Source organism: Procambarus clarkii, chromosome 37, assembly GCF_040958095.1.
Source record: "Procambarus clarkii isolate CNS0578487 chromosome 37, FALCON_Pclarkii_2.0, whole genome shotgun sequence".
NCBI classification, from domain to species: domain Eukaryota; kingdom Metazoa; phylum Arthropoda; class Malacostraca; order Decapoda; family Cambaridae; genus Procambarus; species Procambarus clarkii.
The window spans coordinates 9,606,423-9,619,888 of record NC_091186.1 but is presented as its reverse complement, the minus strand read 5'-3'; the positions used below and the strand labels follow the sequence as shown (position 1 = coordinate 9,619,888).

Here is a 13,466-nt window from a genome sequence, read left to right as displayed (position 1 = left end):
ACAGTATCCATGGTGAATTTTCTTCCTCGTAAGGTAGTAGATACGATCCAGATAGTCGTAATAATATCCCTAATGTGAGGTCCGCGCTCTTATATTGGGGGAAATGTAAAAGTTACCACTTATTTGAATATATTAATAAGGATTTTTGTTACCTTAGAGTGATATTATATATTACATTATAACTAATAGTATATTTCATTTTAGGATATAGATGCTTTAAGCATATATTTTAATTAGATTAAATAAGAATTTACTACTAAATTATATATATATATATATCTATCATTATGTACGGCAGCTACGAATAATGACGTAACAGTATACTTTTAGCGAGATTGCCAAAGTGATGTATTTTTCTAATAAGTCTAATAAATAATGAAAGTAGTCTACTAAGTATTTATATAAGAGCTTTATTTAATTATGAAACTTTAAGGATTTTTAAGTAGAGAAGTATTTAGAGGAAATTACTGTCTATTATAAATGGGGAAACTGTTAAATATGTAGCGATGTACGATACTTATTTTAGGGATATATATACTTGCTTATCCTACTCTAATAGTTAGTGCTGCCCTCACACGATGGATCCTTTGTGTGCCAGGAAGTTTTACAGTATAGAAAGCTTTAAATGTGCAGGAGTTAGACTACAAACATTTGTGGATTGGCCCATTAAGTGGTTAAACCCTATTGACTTAGTTGAAGATGGGTTCTATTACCTTCGCAATAGTGATTACTGTTTGTGTGCATTTTGTTATTGTATAGTAGGTGCATGGATTGCTGGTGATACCCCCAGAAGACGTCATAAGATCATTAATCAAGACTGTGCCTTTATTAGAGGCAAGAGGAGTGACAATGTTTCTTTAGAGGTGTCTGAGATAGCTTTCAAATATGGACTGGAATTTGTTTCCCATAAAATAGAACTGGGAAATAAGAAAATAAGTGATAGTAGTAAGTATATATTCTTATGATGTATTCTTATACCAGTCTTATATACTCTGTACAAAACTTGATTGCTTAAATAGATACATCTTATTCTTCTAAAGAATAATTTACGTAACTACGTTATATTTTTTTAGGTGGTGCTCCTCCTAAGGAAGATCTGGGATTGATCAAATTTAGGAAATCGCTGAATCCAGGATTGGTAACTTATAAATCTCGCCTAGAGACATTTGATATGACATGGCCTGGAAGCGTCAAGCAAACTTCTCATGAGCTGGCAGAAGCTGGTTTTTTTTACTGTGGTATGAAGTGTTTTAACTATTTTAACTTAATAGAGTTATAAGTAAAGAAATAATGAATATTAGTTAAAAGATAGTAACGAGATAATGCTGGATTGTTTTATGGTTTTCAGGTATAAGTGACCACGTCTGCTGCTATCACTGCGCCTGTGGAATACGAAATTGGAGACCAGAAGATGATCCTTGGACGTTACATGCGAGATGTAGTCCAGAATGTGCTTACATTATTCTTGCAAGGGGCAAGGAATTTGTTAAGAATGCTAGATTGACAATACCATTACCTATAAAACCTATAGACAATGATTTAATTAATATCTTAATGGAGGGTATGGATAAGTTCAAACATCTGATTCATAAAAAATTAATACCTGTGGAGAGTATAAGATATGCTTTAAGTGAGTACCTTAAGGAATCCAGAGATTTGTTACCTTTTATTATACAAAGTAGATGTCTAGAAATCGTGTTGAGGTATATGCAAGAGGGTACAGATATTTATTTACGGGTACGGGACTTAATTTATGAAGCAGTTGATGATAAAGAGGAACAAGAAGCTACGCTTGAAGATCTGGGATTGAAAACTTTACCGGAGACTTGTACTAACACTGTTGAAAACAAGGACTGTACAGAACAATCTTGGGAAGAAGATATTTTATGCAGAGTTTGTATGGATAAAAATATAAATATTGTAATACTACCATGTAAACATATGGTGACATGCAGTGGTTGTCTTTTAGCTCTGAAATGCTGTCCAATTTGTAGAGGAAATATTTTATATATAATAAATCCAATTGCTTCTTGAACACTTATGATTTTCTTGAACACTTGTATAACTACTAAGAACACTTGTATATGATTTTCTTGAACACTTGTATAACTACTAAGAATAACTGTATATGTTTGCTTCTTGAACACTTATGAATACCTGTATAACTACTAAGAATAACTGTATATGATTTTCTTGAACACTTGTAAAACTACTAAGAACACTTATGATTTCTTGAATACCTGTATAACTACTAAAACACTTATGATTTCTTGAATACCTGTATAACTACTAAAACACTTATGATTTCTTGAATACCTGTATAACTACTAAAACACTTATGATTTCTTGAATACCTGTATAACTACTAAAACACTTGTATGCGTTAAATGTTGTAATAAACTTAATGTCTCTTCTAAATAAGATTTCTTTATCCTTAATAGAATAATTTGCTTATTACATTGGAGGACTGAAACAAGTACTTAATTATGAAACAGAATAATGACATGATGTAGTAAGTTTAACGGAAATATTGAATACAATGACTTGAAAAGTTTTCCTTTGACTAATGAAGGTGTATGTTTAATAAAACTGAGTTACGAAAACAATGCCTTAAGATGCTACTGTAAGTAATGACTTAGTGCACAGGCAAGTATCTTTAATTGTACGAAGATGTCTTAGAATGATTTATATTGACCTTATTTGAAAATGGATAACTACCAAATGCTCAGTAGTAACTTACTGTGAATTAGTAATGTTACTGTTGTTGTTGTTGTTGTCGTTGTTAATAACGATGATCTACTTACTTACTTACTAAAATGACAGAAACAACTAGTTTTGAGAATTAGTACAGAGATGATTAGAGAATATGTAGTGGACTGTAATGAACGGGTAAGAACATGTAGCGGAGGGATGGAGGAAAATTGTAAGAAAGGGTTGAAAGTTGGGATGTGTAAAGGATTGAGAGATTGTAAGGGATGGTATCAAGATGTGCGGAAAACATGCTACAACATGTAAAGTAGACAGTGTAGTGAGTTGGGCGGTGAACACGCTAGGACTTGTAATGGATGGAAGGAGTCGGGTATATTTACATATGACTCATGTTTAAATAAGATATGGGACACAGTAATACACGCTACAACATGTAAAGTAGACAGCGTAGTAAGATGCGAGGCGAACATGCTGAGACATGTAAAGGAATGAGAGAGAGAGATTGTAAGGGTTGGTACCAAGATGAGCGGAAAACATGCTATAACATGTAGAGTAGAAATAGCGTAGTGAGTTGGGCGGTGAACAAGCTAGGACTTGTAACGGATGGAAAGAGTCGGGTATATTTACATATGACTCATGTTTAAATAAGATAGAGGAGACGGTAATAGTTGTTTAAGTCTTGTATAAAATGGGAAAGAAGTAGAGAATATGTAAGACTAAGTACAGATCTGAACTTACAGAGAATATGCTATGAACGGGGAAAGAACGCAAATTAACAGCTACATTTAAATTTATGAGACTTGGATGAGATGGAGGAAGGTGGGAGGGGGTGAAAGATAATTAAACAGGTTGGGGTTATGTGTATACTCGGATAAGAGATAAGCTGGAGACGGACTTGATCGAATATATTTATGTCTGATGATCTAAGGCTAATGTCCAGATTAATTTTACTACGTTAGAAAATAAGGTGATCTTAAATCTCAGGGTGATTTAGTTGGAAAATAAAGAACTTGCACAAATGAACTAAGCTGGGGCACAAGAGTTGAAACTTGATAACTGAACTGGTTTTTATTTACTATGTCTGAAAATGTAGTTGGGTGTTTAAATCTCAGGGGGATTTGGATTGATAGTAATGAATTTACAGGAGTGAACTTGGACAGAGGACAAGAGCTAGAGTTTTATAATTGTTTTCATCATATTTACTATGTCTGAAATACAGAGGGTAAAAATTTCGGGGAAATTGATGGTTTATTTACAAAGACTTGAGGGTGGAAGAGGGTGGGGGACGAGAGCTGGAGCTCAGTAACTGACTTGATCTTATTTACTAACTTTGAAGTATGTCTGCTTTTAATTTTAGGGAAATTGATGGGTTATTTACAAAGATACGAAAGAGAATTAAGGCGGGGACGAGAGCTGGAGCTCGATAACTGACTTGATTTTATTTACGGTGTCTGAAATACAGAGGGTAAAAAATTTAAGGGAACTTGATGGTTTATTTACAAAGATACGAAAGAGAATTAAGGCGGGGACGAGAGCTGGAGCTTGATAACTGACTTGATTTTATTTACGGTGTCTGAAATACAGAGGGTAAAAATTTAAGGGAAATTGATGGTTTATTTACAAAGATACGAACGAGAACTAAGGCGGAGGACAAGCGCTGGAGCTTGGTAACTGTTTGATCTTATTTACGGTGCCTGAAATACAGAGGGTAGAAATTTCAGGGAAATTGGACTGATACTAACGAAGATACGAACGAGAACTAAGGCGGAGGACAAGCGCTGGAGCTTGGTAACTGTTTTGATCTTATTTACGGTGCCTGAAATACAGAGGGTAGAAATTTCAGGGAAATTGGACTGATACTAACGAAGATACGAACAAGAACTAAGGCGGAGGACAAGCGCTGGAGCTTGGTAACTGTTTTGATCTTATTTACGGTGCCCGAAATACAGAGGGTAAAAATTTCAGGGAAATTGGACTGATACTAACGAAGATACGAACGAGAACTAAGGCGGAGGACAAGCGCTGGAGCTTGGTAACTGTTTTGATCTTATTTACGGTGCCTGAAATACAGAGGGTAGAAATTTCAGGGAAATTGGACTGATACTAACGAAGATACGAGAGAGAGCTAAGGCGGAGGACAAGCGCTGGAGCTTGGTAACTAAATTACTGTATTGAACTACATTTGAAATATGATTATTTTTAAATTTTAGAGGGATTGGAATGATAGTATTCATTATACGACAGGGGACTAAGGTGGGGGAACGTGAGCTAGAACATGCTTACTAACATGATTTATTTGTGTAAAAATGACTTGCTTAATGAAAAGGAGCAAACATACGATGTTGGAAAATAGTTGAACTGAATGAAACGAGAGAGAGAGAGAGAGGAGGGGCGGTTGAGATATTATTATGGAGAAGATAAGATAAGAAGTCTGGCTGGCCGGGCGTAAGGTAAATAAAGGTGACGCGAGAGATTGCGAGGTAATGGGGGAGGGAGGGGGGTGTGATGTACGAAACCCTGAAAACCATGACTTACACAGGTGATTTTCTAAATTTATATGAATAACTAAGGCTTACATAGACGATTTTGTAAGTTGAAAACATGTAAAATATGTCCGTAGAGTTCTCCTGGAAGCCCTAAAGAGCTACATACGTTACTTGAATTTGTCCCATAAGGCCTTAACAAACTTCTATGTCTTGGAAATTATTTTTCTCATAAGAAACCTTAACAAACTTCTATGTCTCGGAAATTATTTTCATCATAAGACTTAAACAAACTTCTAAGTCTCGGAAATTATTTTCATTATAAGAACTTTAACAACTTCTAAAATCACTGACTGACAAAAATTTACCTGAAACCCTGGCTAACACGCGGGATATTTCCCAGAAAAAAAAAGGAGCCGCTGGCTCTTACAGTCCACAGGGGTCCTCCGGCCTGAAAAAAAAAAGGAGCCGCTGGCTCTTACAGTCCACAGGGGTCCTCTCCCCAAAAAAAAAAGGAGCCGCTGGCTCTTCCTCCCTACTACTTCTGTTTACTAGAGCCCTGATGGTGTGGTGAACACCGTGTATCTGCGGGTCGTTTTAAATCTTGCGTAGTACTCCAATACATCATGTGATGGGATGCACAATTTATAGCAAGTCACTCAACCCATCATATGATGTGTTGTGCAACTTAAGGGTTAAAGGTTAGAGTTTATGAAAGTTAGCATAAAAATCACGAATATCTCATTGAAGAATACAGACAAAAATAGAGAACAGAAGCAGAGATAACAAGGGAGAAACAAAGGCAAACAACAACACAGTAGACTAAGTAAGACCAGGATCAGTGAAATTGGGGTTACGGGGTATAGGCAAAGCAAGCAAGACAATGGAGTCAAGGGAGCAGGAGGATGAATCATGTCAGCAATTACTCCAGCTTTAAATAGGGTTGTTTGCAACAATATTCCACTCTAGAGACTACAATATGTTTAATAATTACATACTTCACATTTCTTCAGTCTTTCCTTTAGACTATGTATAAGCCTCTGGTTTTCCTCCTCTGTCTCCAGCAAAAGGGTTCTTAATCTTTGATCAGTGAATTGGGGTTATGGGGTATAGGCAAAGCATGCAGAGACAATGGAGACAAGGAAGCAGGAGGATGGATCGGGTCAACAAATAATGGATCAAGTCAGCAAGCTTTGAATAGGGCTGTTAGTTTGCAACAATATTCCACTCTAGACTACAATATGTTTAATAACTACATGCCTCACATTTCTTCAGTCTTTCCTTTAGACTATGTATAAGCCTCTGGTTTTCCTCCTCTGTCTCCAGCAAAAGGGTTCTTAATCTTTGATCAGTGAATTGGGGTTATGGGGTATAGGCAAAGCAAGCAGAGACAATGGAGTCAAGGAAGCAGGAGGATGGATCGGGTCAACAAATAATGGATCAAGTCAGCAAGCTTTGAATAGGGCTGTTAGTTTGCAATAATATTCCACTCTAGAGACTACAATATGTTTATTAACTACATACCTCACTTTTGTTTAATTTTTTCTTGAGATCTTCGATCTCAGCTTTATATTCTTCATTCTCATTTATAAGATCTCTATTCTCATTTATAAGATCTCTATTCTCATTTATAAGATCTCTATTCTCATTTATAACCAGAGAGATCTCTTCTCTACCCCACACTTTCCCTTCAATTGTTATTGAAGGTGAAGGTGTGAGGGAGTGTACATGTTCCCGATTTGAGGAACCAGTATCTGAAATATCTCCGGTGGTCCTATGGAGAGAGCAAAAGGCCATTAGTGAAACAGAGATGAATCCGAAATATTTTCTCTTATGCAAAATCTAGATTAAAAAAGTGTTGAATGTAATAAAATGCCAGTTTCTGGATGAGCCCCAGAGGCTCCCTGAAACTATCATACACTGATTAATGCCATATTTCTCGGTGCCATTAGTCGCAAAGTTCTATTGGTCTAGAGAGGGCTACAAGCCAGAACCAGGTCTCGGAGGCAAAAGGAGTGATGGCCTTTGAACACTTCAATGTAAAGTTATTTATACTTGCCACCAACTGGGGAAGAAACCCAGAAAGAGGCAAACCAAAAAACTGCATGGTTAAAACTAAAGACCACAGCCTGAAAATTGCCAAAATGAACCAGCGTTGAATGTAATGAAATGCCATTTTCTGGGCAAGTCCCGGAGGCTCCTCGTAGCTTACTGGACTGATATGTTTCTAGACCATTTTCATTGAAGTTCTTGTGTACCAGGGACCACGAGCAAGAACCGAGCCCCCTCAGAGAGGCACGAGGAGCAATGGCCTATAGAAACCCCCATGTGGTTAGAGGCATTCCATGTGTGCCAATGACCGGGTTAGGCACCCAGAAAGGTAGGCGTCCCAAAAGAAACCTGGTTAAAAATTGCTACCGAAAGCCAAACTATCAAGCGGAACTCCCCAATCTGAAAATGAGCAAACAAGCATGACATCATTACTGTCGTTGTCTGTGCAGCTCCCCCCCCACTCCCCAAGAGGGGGAAGGGGGAGCCCCAGACCCCCATGTCGGTCATGCCACCCTAGTTCAGAGGTTGAATATAAAAAACGTGAATATCGCCAACTGGAAGATTGCCGAAGAACCTCCAGGATTCGCCCAGAAAATGGCGTTTCATTACATTGAACGCTAGTTTTCTGTGGATAGCTCCTCTGGCTTCCTGGAGCTACCTAACCACAGAAAAGGAAAAGAGGGACGTACCTGGGAGGGTGCTGCCATTCACACCAACTCGAAGTTGAGACCACTGGCTGCAAACTGCGACCCATAGCGACACACGCCTGACTAGGACCAGGAACATGAACGAGGTAACGGGCGGCCAGGACCCTGTCCGACCTCCAAAATCCTCGCGCCCAAATGTCAACTCAAGACATATCGCCCAAAAAGCAGCAGCTAGAGTAGCAAATTAGCGAACGTCATGGATTCGAGGATGGACCGCAGGCTGGCTGGAATGAATAACCCTGCGGACGACCTGGGAGACCCGAACCCACAAACAGTGGAGGAAAACAGAGAACTCGTAGCACATCCCCGGCCACAGAGGCTATGGTGCACGAATAATGGTGAAGAGCCGCAACCGGACACAAAACATGGTGCACTCCGTGGCCAAACCAACCAAGCATCAACCCAACAGCCCTTACGGAAAGCCACCATTCCATTCTTCGCCAGAAAAGAGGGAGACGGCTGAAAATGAACAAACCTACCACCAGGACAAAGAGCAGAAAACCGTGCACGGGAAGAGAGCATGAAGCTTCCCAACCTGACCCCCAGAAGCTAATGCCAACAGGAAAAAGAGCCTGAGAAAAACAATCCAGAACTGAAGGAGCCACAACAAACCAAGGATAAAAGAGAGCACCCAGTCCAAAGACCAGGACAACTCGGATGGTGCATGAGCAGGCCGAAGGTGCACAGTGCATAATGCTTGCGGAACGGAGCGGAAGTAACAACCCTCAGAATGCAAGCAAAAGCGGCTCTGCCAACACCACACGATTTGAGGCAACAGTATTCAGCATCAAAAGACGGTTTCTGAAAAAGTCAAGAGAGAAAGGACAAAACAACCAGATCCGAAATAGATGACAATCTACGAAGGGAGAGAACCCGACAGAAAGAACACCAGGAAACTTCATACTGTCGCCGAGACGAAACTCGCAAGTGGGACACCATCTGTGAAGCCACCTGATCACCATGCAAGTGGTGATAAACCAGGTCAGAAAGACAGAGCAGAGGAGACCACCGAACCAGCCACGTACCATACTGGTCCAATCTGCTGAAAGAGGTGGAACTGCAGGAAACTTCGCGGGTTCGAACACTGAACAAGCTGCGCCTGAAACCAAAGCTGGGTCAGCCACCAAGGGGCCAACAGTACTACTACTCTCTGGGACGGCTCTAAAAGAGCCAGAAGTCGCTAAGAGACCAGCCCCAAAGAGCCAAGGACCGAAGAGAACCCACACGGGTCAGGCAAGGAACCACCGGAGTGCAGTCCAAATGGAGCCTGATCGAAACCCGAGCGACCCGCACCCTCTGAAGTGACAGCCAAACAGGCGCGAACTGTGTTGTGAGCCCTACTGAAGGACGGAGCCCACTGCTCCTGGCCGGCCTGGTGAGCACTGGTCACAAAGCCCCAGCCAAGAGACAAGGCATCCGTAAACACTTTGAGCGAGGGCTCGGGTAGGAGCCACGGCATTAAGTGAAGCATTAAATGTGCAAAAACTAGAAGATAGAAAAAAAGGCGATATAATCACTACTTACAAAATAGTAACAGGAATCGATAAAATTGATAGGGAAGAATTTCTAAGACCCGGAACGTTATTTATTTATTTAATTTATTTATATTCAAGAAGGTACATTGGGTTTGAGAGTACAGAGCATTAAAGTTTTTCAAACATACATTCTTGTAAAGCCACTAGCATGCATAGTTTCATGCAAATCCCTAAACTAACAGGTAATTTTAGACAATTCACAGCAAAATTGACAAATGTTTACAGGTACATTTCAGCCTTACTATACAGGTACAGATAATTTTAAGTGGAATAATTACAGCAAACCGTCAAAAATGTTTACAGGAACATTGCAAGAACTTTTAACACAAAAGCAGGTTAGAATGCACAATAATGAAAGGATTACTAGGTACATTAGGACAACATTCCAGGGTTACACATTGGTTCACTGAAGCAAAATGAGGATCATTTCAAGGAATAATGCAGCAGGATAATTACTCAATACAACAACCATGATATTAGATGATACTGTTAATCACAACTACCTCTTACTTAAACTCCAGCATTTTAATATTAGCATTTTAGCATTTAAACTCCATTTTAAGCATAAACTTAAAATCCAAAGCCTTGCCCTGGACTATATCCGATCCCAACTTAGTGACATACACCAATGTGTAGCCATCAATGATACGACCTCTTCCACTCTACCAATAACAGTTGGAGTGCCACAGGGCAGCATCTTGGAACCTCTTCTATTTCTTATATATATCAATGATCTGCCTAATGTTTCTAATATTCTCAAACCTATATTGTTTGCTGGTGATACTACCCTCATCTATTCAGACGCCAACCCCCACAAACTAAATAATGTTTTGAATAATGAATTAAAAAAAAGTCCACTTATGGATGTCTACTAAAAAACTAACACTAAACATAGAAAAGACCTACATCTTACTTGGAAGCAAATCATCGAATGCAATTCAGCTACAGATAGACATCATCAGTAATAAAAATGATGGAAAGTTTCTTGGCCTATTCCTAGACAAGAGACTCAACTTCAGCACCCACATTCAACACATAACTAAGAAAGTCTCTAAAACAGTTGGTATACTCTCCAAAATCAGATATTATGTTCCTAACTCTGCTCTCCTCTCTCTCTATTATGCACTAATCTATCCCTATCTTACTTATGGTAGCTATGCGTGGGGGGTCAACCACTGCAAAACACCTGAAGCCCATCATCACCTAGCAAAAAATCTGCTATCAAAATAATAACAAACTCTGCTTTCAGACAACACTCGGCTCCCTTGTTTAAATCCCTTAACATGCTAATAAAACCCTCTGTTCTTGAGGCTGTGGTCTTGAGGCTGTGGTCTTGTTTGAAGGCATATTTGCCACCGTTCACTGTGCCTCTTTGAGGAGGCCAGGTTCTGGCTTATGGTCCCTTATAGGCCAATAGAACCATTCAAGTGACAACACCTAATAGTATGACACATTAGAAATAGTAGCTTCAGCAAACCACTGGAGCTCGCCTAGAAATTGGTGTTTCATTACATTCAATGCTGGATTTTTTAACTAATATATTTCTAAATTATATTACAGGAAAAAAGTATCAACAAATGAAAAAGTTTCACCTTCAGCAAAATAGACTACAAACATCATCATCTTCAACAAGTGACTTCAATTGAAGGTCTACTTAAAATAAAAGAAGAAAAAATTGTAAGTATTTTCCTAAAATACTGTACCGTATTAGCTAGCTGATCCTGATTTCACTTGTAGAGTATATTATAGCAATTATATACAATGGGGCCTCGACTTACGATGCTAATCCGTTCCGAGAGACAGATCGTAACTCGAAATATCGTAAGTCGAAGTGATTTTTCCCATAAGAAATAAAGGAAACTGAATTAATCCGTTCCCCACCCTCCAAAATATTAACATACAAATACCGGGCCCGGGGAAGAGGGGTACACTGGAAAGGGGTTTGTTGAGGGTTGGGTGGAGGTCTGATACGGAAGAGCATGTGGTTGGTAGTGTTGTTGATAGTATGGTGGTGGTTGTTGGTGTGGTATGTAGTGATGTGGTTGTGGCTGGTAGTGTGGTGGCAGTTGTTGCAGTGGTTGTGTGTGGTGGTGGTGGTGGTTGTTGTGCTTGTAGTGGTAGTGATGCTTGTGGGTGGTGGTGGTGTTGTGGGTAATATGCTGGGTGTTGGTAGTTTGGTGGTGGTTGTGGGTAGTATGGTGGTTGTTGGTGATTGTGGTTGCTGTGCTGATTGAGGATGGAGTTAGTACTGTTTTCGGTGAACCAGACTGCACCAATCCCAGGGGCCCCACAGTTGCATCATCCCCTGGAGTCTGTTGTTGGACGGGGGTAGATGTTCCATTGTTGGGGTCTACTTCCCCATCACTCCCTATGGCCACCCCCAATCATCGTGATATCCGTGGACCGAGAGCCCTCAACGAAATCCTGCTATCGTCCAGGGCTGCTGCCCCTTTGGCCCCCGGATCCGTTACTCCCGCCTGGGCACTCCCTGGGCTCCCGATGGGGTCACCTTGCCCCACTGTGGGGCCTGCTTGGGTTTTCTAAAGAGCTAACGCCTGCACCGCCCCCACAGTTGGGGGTTTGTCGCGCCCCCACCCCCCCCAGGTAGTCTTGTTTTCTACCATGCCTTTACTTCTGAGAAATGTGTACCTACAACCCGCACTTTTCTCGCTATTCCACACAAACTGACCCTACTGGGTGTAGTATGCAAGGAGCTATCACAAGCTATCGCCTTTGAAATTTTAACGCATTCCTAACTCGACAATTAAGCCCACTCTCGATAACCTCTCAAAGTATTCCCGAACCTTTTACGTTAAAATTCTCGAGCATCTATATCGGAACTATCCTTCATTCATACTTTTTCTTAACCGCGTTCCACAGCACCAGTGAGAACCATCAATCCTTCGCCTATTGACAGGTGGTGACAGATGTCGGCGTCAGAATCTCGCTCCACCAATGAATGAAATTCTTTTGTCTTGTATCCTCGTCTCTAATTCGTAAAAGTAATAGGCAGACAGATAGAATACACAACCTGACTTGACTACCATTTATCACTGTGAAACAAGATACTGTACTGTATACAATGTCAAATAAAATACATGTGCAATTATAAACCAAATAAAAAGGTCACATTAATTATTAGATGGCCGAAAATACTAGAATGAACTTGATAGAATGAAATTATTATTACTACATTCCTTTAACACACACTATTGACTGTACTGCAATTGAAAAGAATTAAAGTGAGAATTTCTAGTCTCTAAATACGAGTCCGATATAAATCTTAATTGAATAATTACCGAATTCTTGAAAATATTCTGAAATTATACAATTAATATTTCCGTGAAGTAACTACTCAGAATTTATTGTAAATAATTTAAGTTTCTAAATTTTCTAAGGTCGCCATAATGTCCTTTCCTGAAGTCAGGTTTTTCAACTGCTTCAACCTACTTGTATTTTTCCAGATTATAACGCATTGCATACTTTATTCCCAAAAAGACATGGTCACTTTTACCCAAGGGAGGAAGGTACTGAATGTCAAATATTTCTTCCTCTTTCCTGGTAAATATCAAATCTAGCATGGAGGGAACGTCCCCTTCCCTCATCCTCGTAGCTTGTTTAACATGTTGATACAAGAATGTTTCCAGGATGTCTACAAATCTACAGGTCCAAAAATCTTCTGTTTTAGCTTCATATGCTTCCCAGTCTATGGATTTAAAGTTGAAATCGCCAACTATAAACAGTCGTGATCTATCGTTATCCGCTCTCGCTATAATCTCTGAGACCTTCCCATTTATTATCTAGCGCCTCCTTTGACCATGTGCTGCTTGGCGGTGGACTGTATGCATTTATGGTCGTTAGTTTATCATTCTCATGGCAGATCTCTAGTGCTATTATGTCAACTTCTTGTGGCTGTGGTCTTTAGTTTTAACAATGCAGTCTTTTGGTTTGCCTCTTTCTGGGTTCCTTCCCCAGTTGGT

General features: G+C 39.7%; 1 long non-coding RNA gene across 1 annotated transcript; it reads left to right on the top strand.

The window, feature by feature from the left end:
* The first annotated feature begins 790 nt into the window (after nucleotides 1-790).
* Nucleotides 791-2,236, top strand: LOC138371948 (uncharacterized). The gene is made up of 3 exons (XR_011230584.1): nucleotides 791-945; nucleotides 1,074-1,238; nucleotides 1,349-2,236. It is a non-coding gene; the product is annotated as an uncharacterized lncRNA (long non-coding RNA).
* The last annotated feature ends 11,230 nt before the right edge of the window (nucleotides 2,237-13,466 follow it).